Source organism: Mauremys reevesii, linkage group 10, assembly GCF_016161935.1.
Source record: "Mauremys reevesii isolate NIE-2019 linkage group 10, ASM1616193v1, whole genome shotgun sequence".
In the NCBI taxonomy this organism is placed as follows: Eukaryota; Metazoa; Chordata; order Testudines; family Geoemydidae; genus Mauremys; species Mauremys reevesii.
Window position 1 is genome coordinate 36,124,453 of NC_052632.1, and position 17,219 is coordinate 36,141,671.

Below are 17,219 nucleotides of genomic sequence, written 5' to 3' on the forward strand. Positions count from 1 at the left end.
CCTTTGAGGATAGAGCGAGAAGCAATGGACTTAAATGTCAGCAAAGGAGGTTTAGGTTGGACATTAGGGAAAACTTCCTAACTGCCAGAGTAGTTAAGCACTGGAATAAATTGCCTAGGGAGGTTGTGGAATCTCCATCATTGGAGGTTTTTAAGAACATGGTAGACAAACGCCTGTCAGGAATGGTCTAGTTATTATATGGTCCTGCCTTGAGTGCAGGGGACTGGATGAGATGACCTACTGAGGTCCCTTCCAGTCCTACACTTCTATAATTAGCAGCAGAGTCCCTTGAGCTATCTTTCTGCAGACTTACAAAGGCAGCACTAAATTGATCTATACCCATTTGTTGTTTGGAAGTTCTCTTTGCAACTATAATAGCTGGAAATATATATTTTTTAAATTAAGGTTTAAATTCTTCAGACATTTATATCGTAACTGTCCTCACTTGCTAGGGCAAGCTCATACGTCCTGAAAAAGTGGGTGAGTGGGATGCCACTGTGTCTCACACCATCATCTTCCTCTTTGCCAGAATGAGAGTTGTATCAGTGCTAATGTTAGGTACAGATATTTCATCTGAGCTGGATTCATGCTGCCACTGGTTGAAACAAAGTCTTCAGACAGAAATCTGGACCATACCAAGCTCAGAATTCATTTGCTTTAATGAATTGCTAATACTCTGTAGTGAAGACGTGCTGGGGTTTTGTTTTTTTTCTCAGCTGATCTGCCCCTTTGAAATGCCCTCTCTGTCATCATTTGATTAGCTGACTTTGATCAACTCCTGGTTTCAGTGGTTGGTTTCTGTATGAATTCAAGCTTAATTGTTCTGGTTCTGTAATTCATGTGTGGTGTAGTACTTGATTGTGCTTTTTGAAGTTTTTAATTTTTCTAGGCACTGAAGAGTTGCGTTTCAATTCACCCCACCCCCTCACCAAAACTCAATTATTTGCTCAGCTTTAGCTGGAAGTGAAAAGCTCCATATCTCTGCACCAATCTTGTGCCCCTTCAACAATAGCTTTTACTTCCAGGAAAGTTGGACTGTTTTGGTTTCACTGAAGTGATTAGAAAATGTCTGCCCTTCCCTACTAAAAAGTGCTGGTAAAACCAAAAGAACATTAATTTCCCACAAATCTTAGATGTTAGACATTAAACTATTGTAAAAATCTCCATTTGTTGATGGAGGTCTTTATTTATAATGTCCTCAGACAAATAAGTAAAGATACTGTACATGGTAACAAATGACTCCCCCCTCCTCTTTCTCAAGAGACTAGATTGATAGTAGACAGTTGATTGATTTCAGTTTTGTGTATTATATTTTTCATGCAACATACAGTAAACAGAACCAATGTAAAATAGTGCTGGTTTCACCATGTTACTGTATTTGGAATTGTTGTGACTAAAAATCAGGGTGGTTGTTTTTTGTTTTTTTTTTTGTACGGAAGTAAATAGAAGAAGTTGTGACATTGTTGTAGACCCAACAATGTGCCTTTAAGGCACTAGAAAGCTAATGAAGGAAGCAACTGAAAAATTTATTAAATAGGCTGTGTTGTAGCTTAAAGAATTGCCACCACCTGGAAGCAAGAAAAATCACTGTAGTTGAAACTGAATGACTTAAAGAAATGTGTTATTGATGAAAGCCATATATATGAAGTACCTGGCAAAGTGAAGGCGTTTTGGTGAAAAGTGGCAGTTTATTTAAAAAGGAACCCAAGAACTATGGAATAGGGGAAAAGAATTGTGAACAAGCTTAAATTTCCTCTTCTTAAATAGTGCAGAAGTGTCATGACGGTTTTTATTCATTCACTGTATTGAAAAAGGGGAGTTTAATGTGCTGGTGATCTTTGTTAGTGTTCCAAAATTTAAATATGTAACAAACTACAAAATAATTGTAATGCCACTTCTTTGGAACAGTTCTTAATTGAATTAAATTCTATTTCTAAATCACAATTTCTATGTTATGGAAGCAGTAGTTAATAGCACTCTGTTGTAACATAGAAATAAATTGTATGCATTAAGAAACATTGCTGAAGATCTGTTTGGACTCTTGCTACATGAAGGTTCTTCATGCTTGTTACCTTAGTTCTCCTGTGCCCTAATCTATTTTACTGCCTAGATACTAAAATTGTTCAGACATTCCTGTCTGACTGATTTTTGTCTCCTGAATGTGATGATTGTCTTTGGGACGCTAGAGGGTTTTGGCCAATACGGTGAAAATTTTAATTTAAAAAAAAAAATTGGAATCATTGGAAGCCTAGTGAAACTAGGGCTTTATCAGCCTAACCCAGTATTACTTTGTTTCAATGAGACTGTTTTTTTCAGCAACTTTAACTAAAATGATGGTTAAAACAGGTGTGGCTGCTAGAGTCTAGTTTATGCTGTAGCTCATGCTTCTTCAGGTGAGCTGGTTTTAGAACTGATGAGAAATGTTTGTTAATTTCCCCACTGTGAACATAGCTTGGTTCTTTCACTAATTCCCTTGTCTTTCTTTCAAAGCCTTAGGCCTGGTCTACACTGGGGGGGGGGGGGGTGTTCGATCTAAGGTACGCAACTTCAGCTACACGAATAGCGTAACTGAAATCGAAGTACCTTAGTTCGAATTACTTACCCGTCCTCACGGCGCGGGATCGACGTCTGCGGCTCCCCCGTCGACTCTGCTACCGCCATTTGCGGTGGTGGAGTTCCGGAGTCGATGGGAGCGCGTTCAGAGTTCGATATATCGCGTCTAGATGAGACGCGATATATCGAACTCCGAGAAATCGATTGCTACCCGCCGATATGGCAGGTAGTGAAGACATACCCTTAGACTCCTAATGGCATGTCAATTTCTAGCCTCACAAAGCTGTTTATCCATTATTTGTTTTTTTAAGCATACCATCAGTAAATACTAAACTAGGGTTGATTTACAGGGCCAGACTAGTCAATACCATATGAGCAGGGCCAGATTAAGGCAGCCTGGAGCTCTAGGCACACTGTGACCCTGGGCTCCTGTGGCGCCATCCACTAGCAACCCCACTCACAAAAGTTAGGGACAATGACATGGGTCCCCCTTCTACTCAGGATTGGCTGCTGAGGCATGCTTTCTACCCCATTAAGAAAGAGGAGGCATCAGGATACTAGTAGTACTCACTCCAGCAGCTCAGATGTATCTTCTTGGGTGGATATGCCAGACCCACTGGTTTTAGAGTTAGGCCTGGTCTACACTACGAGTTTATATCGAATTTAGCAGCGTTAAACCGCATTAACCCTTCACCCGTCCACACAACGAAGCCCTTTATATTATAATAATATAGCTTAATCTCTAATATCTGTATCCTCCCCCCCCAGGGGGAGGGAGTAGTGTGAATCGGGTTTTTTTTTTTGGATTAGGATTAGTGTGGGCCGCCTTGGCGGTATGGCCTCCGGCACTATCCCACACAGCACACATGTCACAGCTCTGCACAGCATCTCTGCACGATGCACAGGCCAGGTAGACAGGAAAAAAAAACCCTTTTTTTTTTTTTTTCTTTTTGCCCAGTTTGCCCAGCCAGCAGGCACAGGAGCAGAGAGTCACAGAATCAAAAAAAGAGCTCCAGCATGGACCAGATACTGGAGATGATGAATCTGATCTTGGGAGAGGATGAATCTCTCTTCTAGAACTCTGTTCAAATAGACGAAATGCCAAAACATTTGAAAAAATCTCCAAGGCTATGATAGACAGAGGCCACAGCAGGGACACAACACAGTGCTGCGTCACAAGCGTAACGGAAAGCCAAAGAATCAAATGGACGCTCATGGAAGGAGGGGGACTGAGGACTCGAGCTATCCCACAGTCCCCGCAGTTTCTGAAAACCATTTGCATTCTTGGCTGAGCTCCCAGTGCCTGAAGGGTCAAAAACATTGTCGCGGGTAGTTCAGGGTATATGTCGTAAATCTCCTTCCCCCCCCCCCCCCCCCCCGTGAAAGAAAAGGGAAAAAAATCATTTCTTGCCTTTTTTCAATGTCACCGTATGTCTACTGGATGCTGCTGGTAGATGCGGTGCTGCAGCGCCGAACAGCAGCATCCCCTCCCCTTCCCTTCCTGATGGCAGACAGTGCAATAGGTTTGATAACCATCCTCATCATCCTGTGAGTGCTCCTGGCTGGCCTCGGTGAGGTCGGCCGGGGGCGCCTGGGCAAAAATGGGAATGACTCCCAGTCATTCCCTTCTTTAAGCTTTGTCTCCTGGAGATTCAGTCCTGTCTGGAATATCATAGCAGCTGGAGGCTGCCTCCCTTCTTCCCTCCCCCCCCCCGCCCGGTTTTATCTCAATAAAGTCAGTTTCTTATTCATGCATTCTATATTACTTCATCTCACAAATGGGGGGATAACTGCCACGGTAGCCCAGCAGGGGTGTGGGAGGAGGGAAGCAACGGATGGGGTTGTTGCAGGGGCACCCCCTAGAATGGCATGCAGCTCATCATTTCTGCGGGATATCTGGGGCTCTGACCCGGAACGGCCGGAATCACTTCTTCTTCCCATATTTTCTCAAAGAGGGGGTACAGCATTTCCACTGAGGCATCCAGGTCTGCTTTCAGGGCCTCTGCTGTCCAGCCGCCTTCCTGTTCTTCATCATGGTGATGGCTTTTCTGATCTCGTCTCTGGTTGGTTTATATGTCTGGTGGATTTGGTGGTGCTGGTCTGTTCAGGAGTTCCTCAAAGTGCTCCGCCCATCTGTTCATCTGTAGTTCTATTCATTCCTATTTTTGTCCATGCGCCCCCGGCCGACCTCACCGAGGCCAGCCAGGAGCACCCATGACAGCAACAGATGGTACAATAGGACTGGTAACCGTCATCGCCAATTTCCATGTAGCAGCTGTACAATGACTGCTAACAGTCTCTGCTAACTTGCCAGGCAAGTGAATGCTGCTGTAGCACTGCAGTACCGCGTCTGTCAGCAGAATCCAGTTGAGCTTTGGCAGTGAAAAAGGCTAAATGGCTCTAGTTGCCTGCTATGTTGTTGTGAAATGACTGCTGCCTTCTTCTTCTTTCTGTCTTCTATCTTTGTCAAGGACTCTGCTGTGATCCACTCTTTCTGCTGGTGTTTCTTAATTCCAAGCACTTCCTGGCATGCTGACCTAAGTGTGTCTCTCACTTTCTGCCATCTGTTGAGTACACTGTCTTCCTCTTCCTCAGACCGATCCTGTAGTAACATGGATGCACACTGCCGAATTAATGTGCTTAGTGTGGCTGCGTGCACTCAACTTCATACAATCTCTTTCCAAATACCGGTTTCTGTAAAATCAGAATAATCCCATAGTGTAGACATACCCTTAGTGTCATATTGAGATTCATGGAACACTTCACACCTCTCAGAGCTGTTGTTCTGTGCAGTCTTCAGAGTCACAAGGATATTATTGCTTTGGTTACATTTACACTCAGTTCATGTTTTCAAGTTTTTCTTTGCAACCATCAGGGCTAGAAGATATAAAAAGGCACTTGAGACATCTCCATATTAAAATAAAAGCTGAAATTCTGATGTAATCACGAGTCCAGAATATGCTGAGCATGTCTGGTGAGCTGTGAAGTGGGAGATAGGTCTGGCACTTACCATGTGCCTGGGAGAGATGAGGAAAGTGAGCTGTGAAAGAAAGCTTTTGGTAAGGTTATGTCAACCAGTGTTCCCAGTTGGGCCCCAAGACTTACATATGCAGCAGCCTATAGGGTTTGCTGTTTCTCTCTCTCTCTTATGAAACTGTCATTGCATAAGTGTGACACAAAACTTCACATGCAGCTTTATTAGGAGCAGGTAAAGAGGTGTTTCCAATACAGGGAGTAATGGCACATGCAGGTGGAATAATGCAGACTGGCCTATTAAGAGATTGTTCTCCAACCCACTTCTGGGCCATGGTTACTTTTACCCACAACATTTCAAATCATGCCATCTGAAAATATAACTCTTGTCCTTTATTTAATCAAATATTTAATGAATAGACAAAAGTAAAGTAAACAAATACACACTCTACACAACCATACCATAATGTCTCACTTAAATCCTCCTTCAATCTCTCTTAGTGCTGGTGAGGAAAGATGGGGTCTGTGGATTAACAAGTTTGGATTCTGATGACTAAAGAAGGAAGCCAAATTAGAGTTGAGGATTTCTTGTAGAAAATGCCCTGCCATCGGGCTCCTGCTTATTTGAAACAATGGACCTATAGCTTGAATAATCTGCTGTTTCCAACTCTGCTAATATTACATTAGAGGAGAGGCAAACCCTCAGGGTCCCCATTAATTTAGGGCTCTAGAGATGGAAATTTAGTTTCTAGACAGAGTTCAAGAGGCTGTTGGAAGTCAATGCAAGGCAGAGTACCTGTGTTGTGTGACTCCTGTATGACTCATTGCTCATCAGATGTGAGGCTGACTTTCACAATGACTGCAGATTCTGAATGGTTCCAATCCACTCTTTTTGAAATTGGAGTCAGCTGTTCACCACTCAAATTGCACAAGACTAGCATGATGGTGATTTTGAGGAAGAATCTGGAAGAGTTAGTGAGAGAAACATCTGCAGCCCTGCTTAAGATAACATGGCTACCATTTATGAGGCAGGTTTGTGTTCTTGGAGTTTTATTAGTTTCTGATGTTGGAAGATCTAGTAACTATAGCTAAAAAGATGTTTTGCATCTGTGTGGGGCCAAAGAAGCACAGCTTTTCTTTTTAGCTGCAGAGCTACCATCAGTGGGATCCTGGTCCATGAGTAGGGCTCGTAGGCACTACAATAATACAAATGAACAATAATTATAACATGTCTCTGTCACCTCAAGATTAATTTACTGTAATCTCCTCTAGTTGGAACTGCATATTATTCACAATACTGGATCAGCTAGTCTAGATGTGTTGGAAACACAGAGGTAAGTACAGGCAATGTACTGAATATGCTGCAGTTTACCAACTCCTTATGGCCTCAAACATGTTGAACAAGAAGAGTGACGAAACTGATCTCAGACTATTTCACATGAAAGCTATCATGTCAGAAGAGAAATTGCCCCAAACCACCATCTAGTAAGCAATGAACAGAGCCACTCTAACAATTGTGTATCCCTTAAATAAGCAATGGTATCAGAGGCAGTTAATATCCTATAAAATCAGTACAGACAGTTCATTGTCCTCCATTGTTAAGAGAAGCTCCATAATCAGTGTTGTTTGTTGCTCAAACCCAAGTCTAAAGTCCAAATGAGTGGGATTCAGGAAAGATGAAATCTGTAGAACCTGTTATGGGTCCTGCCACAATCCTCTCAAACTTTCCCAAAACTGGAAGATGGTGTGCAGTAGACCCAGTACTACTTCTCTGACCTTCACTCTCCAAAAAGAAGTTGTCTCCAACTTGCAGAGCACCCTTACCACCTTCAGAAGGGCTCAGTGTTGCCTACTCTTTTTTGATTCTTGTGATATTTTGTGGTTGTCTTAAAGCCCCATCTCCTGGAGTCATGTGGTTAAGTGAGACTCTCTTCTTTCTTCTTCTTTCTTTTTTTTTTTTTTGAATAAAATGTTTTCAGCCATCGTGATTGCCAAGAAAAAATTGAAAATGTGAACTCCAAAGTCTCAAAAATTAGAAGATAAATTGTGACTGGGTGCCTGATATGGGCCACACTGAAAATGCCACGTTCAGTACAGACTGTAAGAAATAGGACAGGCGATCCCCAAAACTCTTGGTTTATTCTATAATTATATTCACCAAGCCAGTAACAAAAGAGCTTCTGTAGTACCCTACTGGTTAACCAGAAGCCAAATGCAGTCCCCTCTACAGATTTAATAATAAAAGAAATGGGGAGTTATAAATGGTTAATAGCTCATGCACATACAAATGATTGTAAAGTCCTTATATCAGGTTTGTAGCAGTGATGGAATAGCTTGCTGGCTTGTAAAGTTTCTCTGGTAACTTCCAAAAGATTGTAAGGTTCTCAGTCCATAGTTCAAGATGCTCCTTTTAGTTGTAAATCCACAGTCCAGAGAATCAGATCAGGAAAGAGTCAAATGGAGATGTCTCAGGTGCCTTTCTATATCCTCTGCCATGTGCATGGAAGTTTACTGTCCTAAACAAAGTCCACAGCCCCTGTTTGTGGAAAGTTACTGGCCCAAGGTAGAGTCCAGGGTCACAGGAGCATCTCATATCCTTACATGATTTGCTGAATCACAGGAGGGTGGCCATTGGCTCTTCAGGAAGAGCTACCTGGACAGGGTAAGCAGTGGTGTAAGTGGAATCCATTTCTTGCTGGTATGGGGGGAGGCACATGACCTCCTCATGTCACCCTCCACATGACTCTATCCCCAGTTTGAGGCCCCCACGCTCTCCCCATCCCCTCCCCATGATCCGCCCCCCCTTCCTGGGGAGGGAGGGGAAGGGAGACGAGGCTACTGGCAGCTCCACGCCTGCAGCTTCTCCAGCGTGGCTGTACCACCCAATCCCTTCCACGCAGGATCTCCTCCGTCTGTACAGCAGTCCCACCGATGGACAGGCCTGGGGGGGTGGGGTTAGGGGTGTTACAGCAGCTGTGCTGGAGGAGCTACTGGCGTGGGGCCACCCAGTGGCCCCATGTTTTGCTCTTTTCCCCGCTGTGGTTTCCAGGAGAGCCCTGCAGTTCAGGGCTCTCCTGGGAACCACAGCGGGGAAAGGAGCAGAACTCCAGCAGCTCCTCCCATGCCTGTGCTGCTCCAGCTCCCCCGGCCCTGTCCTCTGGTAGTGCTGCCGCTGTACAGATGGAGCCAGAGGGGAGACAGCTCTGTGGAAGGGCAGGGGGTGGGGCTGGGGGTTCTGCTCCTTTCCCTGCTGAGAGGGGCAGCGGGGAAAGGAGCAGAATGCTGTCACCTCCTCTGGCAGCTGTACTGCCCCCAGCCCCGCCCCCCAGCTCTGTCCTCCGGTGGGGCTGCTGTCGGACGGAGGAGACCCTGTGTGGAAGGGCTGGAGGTGGTACAGCTGCACTGGAGGAGCTTCTGGCGTGGGGCTGTCTAGCGGCCCCACGTTCTGCTGCTCCTCTTTCCAGTACGCCATCCCAGCTATAAATATGTTGCTGGTGCCTCATACCAGACCAGACCGCCTTAGTTGCACTGCTGGGGATAAGTTTCTTCAATGGCCCATTGTGAGAGCTGAGGTTTCTTGATAGCACATCAACATATAGATGTCTAGCCTAGATGTAAATTCTACTTGGCGGGCGTCACCCACGAATGCAACACGTGTAAGATAGAAGTACATAGCCAATATTCATAATTTCAGATACAGTGATGATACATGTATATACATAGGATAATCATACTTCAAATTATAACCTTTCCATTGACACCTTACATGATGCACTTTGTATAAGATTTATGGAAATTGTAAAACAGTGGTAACAGTGATACACATCTACCTCGATATAATGCTGTCCTTGGGAGCCAAAAAATCTTACCACGTTATAGGTGAAACCGTGTTATATTGAACTTGCTTTGATCCACCAGAGTGCACAGCCCCCACCCCCTCGAGCACTGCTTTACCGCGTTATATCCAAATTCGTGTTGTATCGGGTGGCGTTCTATTGAGGTAGCGGTGTATAAATGATCACCTTTCTTATACACAGCATCACAAAACCTCACAATCCCATAACAAAAAAAATCTCAGAATTTTTTTTTTTTTTTTAATCATAGACTTATAGACTTTAAGGTCAGAAGGGACCATTATGATCATCTAGTCTGACCTCCTGCACAATGCAGGCCACAGAATCTCACCCATCCACTCCTGTAACAAACCCCTAACCTATGTCTGAGTTACTGAAATCCGTCAATTTAAAAATGTTAACAGTTGGTTACAATTACAAACTGAACAACAACAAAAATGCCAAGGAACTGAAAAAATCATGGAAGGTGAAAAGCTACTCTGCTGGCTCAGCAAAACAATAAGGCCTTTTCCCCTCACAATGGAATATTAACAGATAATTTTCTCATTTCCTACAAGTATTGAAAATGCAGGGGAAAGTTCTCTTCTCTGATCTTTACACTGCCATATGTCTATGACATGTGAAGCTGGCCGCTGAACCCTGAATGGGGATCAGCAGGGTTGAGCTCAAGGTCAAACCCACCATGAAGATCAGCAAGGCAGCTCAGAGAGTATGATTTCAAAGCCAATGCCATGATTTTGGTGGGGGAGGCTCATGCATGATTTTTAACTGTTTGGGGCTTGCAATATCCGAGAATGAGTCTGGATGAAACACGAGCCGTAAAGAACTAGCAATTGTCCCCTCCAGCCATTGCTCTGTTTTCATGCAGGTATACAAGTTATTCTAAATGAGCACCTTTATCCTAAATGTAACATGAAAACTCTACTTTGTAACTGACTGGAGGCAGCATGGATCCAGCAAGCTGTTTTGTGGGCTGTTCTGGAAGTGAAGAAGCATTTTGTTATACCGTGCAGCCTAAAGTTCTGACTAAAAATTCCATGTGCTGTAATGCCCCAGTCTTCTTCCACCAGTGCTCTGGCAGTTTCCAATTTTGCTTTATCATTTGCAGGTCATCTCTAAACCACTGTACTGCATGTGTTACTATGTTTTTGTAAAATGATCTATAAAAAGTACTAAGCTTTAATATTGAAATCTGGAAGCACTAACAATGGCTTTTTGAATTACTATATTTTGGCTGGTGTTGGGAAGAGAAGGCAGGAAGAACTGCCTATTTCTCTGTCTCAGCTATGATCTCTGACCCTTCTTTATATTCTTGTAAATATTTTAAAGCCATAAATAGACTCCAGTACATACTGCTTACTGAAGATTGATGTCCTCAAACCTAAATAACATCAGGTTTAAAATTGTATTCAATAGTAGCAGATACTTGAAGCTCTGAGTTCCATGAGCTATGGAAATGAGTTTTTTTTTTTTAATTTCTAATTCTCATCTCAAAATAGTCTGGAAAAATGTACTGGTCCTGAAAGCATTTATACTAGTCCCCAAATGTTACTTGCCCGGACCAGTCGCAAGGACCTGCTCTTGTTTGCCAACTGGCCCAAAATTGAATACAGCTGTTCTGCATTAGAATTTCCAACCTGTTTTCATTAAACATTGAGACTTTTCTTTTTCTTTTTTTTATTTTAAAGTGGATTGTCTTGTATCAAGAGTGATACAAAGAGGCTGTGGGTCTTGCTAACACTTTAAAACATGGAGTTTGCTTACATTAAAAAAGCTGTTTGCTTTTTTCTCCTAAAACAAGTATATATTTTTATAAAATTCTTAAGGTGGTTAACACAAAATCAGTTACCCAGCTTGCATTTAATTTTGCTAGCTAGAGCTACTGCAAATGTTTTTTTCCTCCATTTTGAAAAAAAAAATTTTTTTTAAAAGTAGTTTTGAACAAACACATACATCGAGCTAAGCTATTATTCAGTGTATATTCTAATTCCTTATTACCACTTATAAAATAGCCTAAATTCTGTTTTAAGAGTCTAGTCCAGCAAAATGTTTACCAAGGGAACTATTATAAGGGAATATGTTTATCAGAGCATTTGCAAAGTATGCAGAAAATAACTGAGTACCTTTCAATTTGTTCCCAGAGCTCAGATGCCTGTACTGCTGTGAACTGGAAGAGCATTGTGAGTATTGATATGCAAATAAACACACAAAGCATTTAAAGGTTTATAATAGGGAAAGAGTGGGAGGATGGAGGAGGTTACAAATGCTTAGAAAATGCCAGAACATTTCTAAAATTCTAACTATTGCTTTTAGGTTAATGTTCTATTATATACTCTTGGGAATTAAACTGTATTTATTTGTAAAATCTAATATCTATTCATGCAGTACTAGTTTATTAGAGATGCATCTGTATTCAGAGGCCAGCAAAGTTTTCAGATAAGAGTTTATAATTTCCTATTTCTGGAATCTTCTAAATAAGGATTTTAAAATGTAGAAACTTTATTGGTCTATAGTGCACTGTATGCTTTTTCTTCAGGTTTTGCAGATGTGGATCACTGACCTACATAACCAATAAGAGATTGTGATTGATGTTGGGATAGGGTTGTAACAATAATACCTGGAAATATAGTAATTTGTGGCTACAGTGGGAAAGGGGGGTCCTGTCATGTGCAAGGATGTTTTAGTCAAGTTAATTATCAATTTAATGAACATCTTTTAAACGTCAAGGGCTGGCTTTCATATTAATTTCAAACATTTTGGAAAACTCATTCTTTTTAAGGTGTTGTGAGGTGGTGGTAAGTTTTTTTTTTTGTTAAATTTTTTTGCTAGTAGGGGGAGGAGAAGGGGAAGAAGGTTAAAATATGAATGGTGGTGGGTAATGCACCATCAAGATAAGATGGTGCATCACTGTTAGCCTCTTAATTATCTCTCTCCTAATTCGCAATATTTGATATAAATCAATTTGGATTTTTTTTTTAAAGGTACACAGAATATTTTCTGCAGTTATTGGTTTTTGCAGGCTAGGAAAAACTTATTGTTTGCTAGAAATATACTTGGGGCTGAACAGATAGGTAAAACTCAGGGTCATTGCCCCAAAGAGATCCCATGTTACATTGACAAAATGTGACAAGTGATGATTACAAAATTTAGAAGGAATGGAAGATGAATGAAGGAGATCATATGGTATTTTATTCAGTGATGCATGCGGTAGAGAGATTCCAGATTTATTATATATTTTTTTCTGTTAGGGGTCATTGCTAAGAGAGAGGAACTAGGATTTGTAAAACTTCATAAAATATGTTTTGAGGAGGAACTCAAAGAAAGAGAAAGGGAGGCTTGGTGAAGCAGGCCAGGAGGATGGTGGTACTTGTAGGTGGCTATACAGAAGACAGGCAAGAGATTAAAGAGATGCAGTTGATTTGAAATCTAGTCAGTAGTTTCAGGTACTTCGCTTGCCTTTGAGGCTTTACAATCACATTTTCTTATTTTTTTTCCAAAATGTTTCCCTGTTGTATGAAAACCAACACAATAATAGGCTGACTGACAAGGGCTGTCAAACAGAAAAACCCTCTAATCATTGTAATTTTAGCTGTTACTTGGAACAATACTCGCCTGTTTTTTTTTTTAATGCAAAAATGAAATTGAGTGGTTATCCCAACTATCTCTAACTGCCAGTTGGTCAAACTTCAGACCTGCATTTCAGAATTACCCAGTTTGTGGTTAGTGTGGCCTGGTGGTATGGTACTGGACTGGGAATCAGGAGAGCTAGGTTTTGTTTCCAGCTCTGCCACTGCTCTCCTGTGTGACCTTAGGTAAGTCACTTCACTGCTCTGTGCCTCCATTTCCCTTTATACCCTGTGTTTATGTAGATAGTCCCTGCTCCACATAGTTTGCTGTCTCTTACTTTGTTGTATATAGTGCATAGAGCAGGGATCGGCAATGTTTGGCACGCGGCCATCCAGGTTAAGCCCCCTGGCAGGCTGGGCCGGTTTGTTTACCTGCTGCGTCTGCAGGTTTGGCCGACTGTGGCTCCCACTGGCCATGGTTCGCCACTCCAGGCCAATGGGGGCTGCGGGAAATGGCGGTCAGCACATCCCTCATCCCACACCACTTCCAGCAGCCCCCATTGGCCTGGAGCGGCAAACCGCAGCCAGTGGGAGCTGCGATCGGCCAAACCTGCAGATGTGGCAAGTAAACAAACCAGCCCGTCCCACCAGGGGGCTTACCCTGGCAGGCCGCGGGCCAAATGTTACCAGTCCCTGGCCTAGAGCAATGGGGACCCAATCTCAATGGGAATTCCAGGTGCTACTAATGTAATGTAAATAATACAGTATGTCCCACTGAGTCTGAAAATGAAAATTCGCCTACTTTCTCACATTTCTTGAAAATGTTACTACTCAAGAAAATAAATGAATTATTTGCTCTCTCTCCTCCCCTCCCCCCAGTTGTCCTTCTCCTCTCCCAGCTCCATTCACTCTATTGCCCTATGTACACACATTCATTTTGTGCTCTTTGCCTAGTGAAGGGCAGAACACTCCTGCTAACTGGTGGGATTTACAAGGGTAACTACATTTTAGATCACAGTTGTCCTTGGAAAAGTTACTTAAACTTCTCCATTTGTATAGCTCTGCAGGAGAAAAGATTACATTGTGGGGGTGGGAGGAAATTGCTGAGATTTGGCTTATATACTGTTAGTGTCACAAGTCACTTTTCTGTAAGATGGCAGCTGCCAGCTGGAGTTTTCCTTTGGTATGCCAATTGTAAAATTGAAATAGTTTTCAAATGCTGTTTAAATTTTTTTTTAAATGTGATAAGTGCTTCTCACTGTGTGATTAAAACACAAAACTGAGTATAATGGAAGAGATTAGAAAATGTACCAAATGCTAAAGGCTGATACAAAAGGTAAGGCAACTGTGGTTTAAGGTCAATGCCATAGTGAGAAGTTCAGCTCTGTTCACAGCTGTCGAAGAGAAGAAGGAAGTCCTGGATTTCCTACCATGGTGCTTTCCCTAGATCTGATGTGGGGAAGGGAAGAGCTTGATTGATTGATTAATTTATTTAGCCTCTTGTTAGCAGGTGTTGTGGCATTACAGTCTATATGATTTTATAAAAATATGCTAATGAGTGAATATAATGTAACTGGAATATGCTTCATGCAAAAGGTCTCTTGTAAGGTATCATTACAAAGCTTGTAAACTACTGAGTGTGATCATCCTATTTGTATAAATGTACCACTCTTGTATCTGAAACTAGAAATATGAAATATAACTCTGAGGGCCATTAATGGTGGTTTGGAATCTTGATGACTCCCATTAACCAGGACAATTGACTGCAGATGGTTGTGTTTTACCTGTAAGTGTTCTTGTATACTTGTGTGCTGGCAAGTGAGTAATGAAGTCTTACAGTGACATGTGATCATGTCACCTGAACTGGAATCTATCTTTAACCTGGTGTCCTTCCATTGAGAAGGAGGGGGTGGGAACCCAGAGAGGGACAAAGGATTCCCGCCTTATACAAAAGATTATATAAATGGGTGGAACGGAACAGAACAAAGCAGGAGGAGCCATCATGAAGAATCCCCTAGCTACCCCCTGGGCTGGAACAAGAGCTGTACCAGGGGAAAGAATTGTGCCCAAGCCTGGAAGGTGTCCAGTTTGAGGAAAAAACTTACTGAAGCATCTCTGAGGGTGAGATTATCTGTATTCAGTTTGATTAGACATAGATTTGCACGTTGTGGGTGTGTTTTGTTTTTTTTTATTTTGCTTGGTGACTTACTTTGTTCTGTCTGTTACTATTTGGAGCCACTTAAATCCTACTTTCTATATTTAATAAAATCACTTTTTACTTATTAATTGACCCAGAGTATGTATTAATACCTGGGGGAGCAAACAGCCATGCATCTCTCTCTGTCAGTGTTATAGAGGGCCAACAATTTATGAGTTTACCCTGTATAAAGCTTATGCAGGGTAAAAACGGATTTATTTGGGTTTAGACCCCATTGGAAGTTGGGCATAGAATCATAGAATCTCAGGGTTGGAAGGGACCTCAGGAGGTCATCTAGTCCAACCCCCTGCTCAAAGCAGGACCAAACCCAACTAAATCATCCCAGCCAGGGCTTTGTCAAGCCTGACCTTAAAAACCTCTAAGGAAGGAGATTCCACCACCTCCCTAGGTAACCCATTCCAGTTCTTCACCACTCTACTAGTGAAAAAGTTTTTCCTAATGTCCAACCTAAACCTCCCCCTCTGCAACTTGAGACCATTACTCCTTGTTCTGTCATCTTCTACCTCTGAGAACAGTCTAGATCCATCCTCTTTGGAACCCCTTTCAGGTAGTTGAAAGCAGCTATCAAATCCCCCTTCATTCTTCTCTTCTGTAGGCTAAACAATCTCAGCTCCCTCAGCCTGTCCTCATAAGTCATGTGCTCCAGCCCCCTAATCATTTTTGTTGCCCTCCGCTGGACTCTCTCCAATTTATCCACATCCTTCTTGTAGTGTGGGGCCCAAAACTGGACACAGTACTCCAAATGAGGCCTCACCAGTGCTGAATAGAGGGGAATGATCACATCCCTCGATCTGCTGGAAATGCCCCTACTTATACAACCCAAAATGCCATTAGCCTTCTTGGCAACAAGGGCACACTGTTGACTCATTCAGCTTTTCGTCCACCGTAACCCCTAGGTCCTTTTCTGCAGAACTGCTGCCCAGCCATTCGGTCCCTAGTCTGTAGCAGTGCATGGGATTCTTCCGTCCTAAGTGCAGGACTCTGCACTTGTCCTTGTTGAACCTCATCATATTTCTTTTGGCCCAATCCTCTAATTTGTCTAGGTCCCACTGTATCCTATCCTTACCCTCCAGCATATCAACCACTCCTCCCAGTTTAGTGTCATCTGCAAATTTGCTAAGGGTGCAGTCCACACCATCCTCCAGATTGTTAGTGAAGATATTGAACAAAACCGGCCCCAGCACCGACCCTTGGGGCACTCCACTTGATACCGGCTGCCAACTAGACATGGAACCATTGATCACTACCCGTTGAGCCCGACCATCTAGCCAGTTTTCTATCCAGCTTACCGTCCATTCATCCAGCCCATACTTCTTTAACTTGCTGGCAAGAATACTGTGGGAGACTGTATCAAAAGCTTTGCTAAAGTTCAGAAATAGCACATCCACTGCTTTCCCCTCATCCACAGAGCCGCTTATCTCATCATAGAAGGCAATTAGGTTAGTCAGGCATGACTTGCCCTTGGTGAATCCATGCTGACTGTTCCTGATCACTTTCCCCTCCTTTAAGTGGTTCAGAATTGATTCCTTGAGGACCTGTTCCATGATTTTTCCAAGGACTGAGGTGAGACTGACTGGCCTGTAGTTCCCTGGATCTTCCTTCTTCCCTTTTTTAAAGATGGGCACTACATTAGCTTTTTTCCAGTCATCCAGGACCTCCCCCGATCGCCATGATTTTTCAAAGATAATGGCCAATGGCTCTGCAATCTCATTGGCCAACTCCTTTAGCACACTCGGATGCAGTGCATCCGGCCCCGTGGACTTGTGCTCGTCCAGCTTTTCTAAATAGTCCCGAACTACTTTTTTCTCCACAGAGAGCTGGTCACCTCCTCCCCATACCGTGCTGCAGAGTGCAGCTGTCTGGGAGCTGACCTTGTCTGTGAAGACAGAGGCAAAAAAAGCATTGAGTACACTAGCTTTCTCCACATCCTCTGTCACTAGGTTCCCTCCTTCATTCAGCAAGGGGCCCACACTTTCCTTGACTTTCTTCTTGTTGCTAACACACCTGAAGAAACCCTTCTTGTTACTCCTAACATCTCCGGCTAGCTGCAACTCC

The 17,219-nt window shown here is 42.8% G+C and overlaps 1 protein-coding gene across 2 annotated transcripts in view; it reads left to right on the top strand.

Moving 5' to 3' along the window:
• Positions 1-17,219, top strand: part of HMG20A (high mobility group 20A) — an 87,564-nt gene that overhangs the window by 3,091 nt on the left and 67,254 nt on the right. For both annotated transcript variants that reach the window (XM_039493416.1, XM_039493415.1), the window contains exon 2: positions 11,522-11,560. The gene's annotated coding sequence lies outside the window, so the exon portion shown is untranslated. The remainder of the gene's footprint in view (positions 1-11,521; positions 11,561-17,219) is intronic.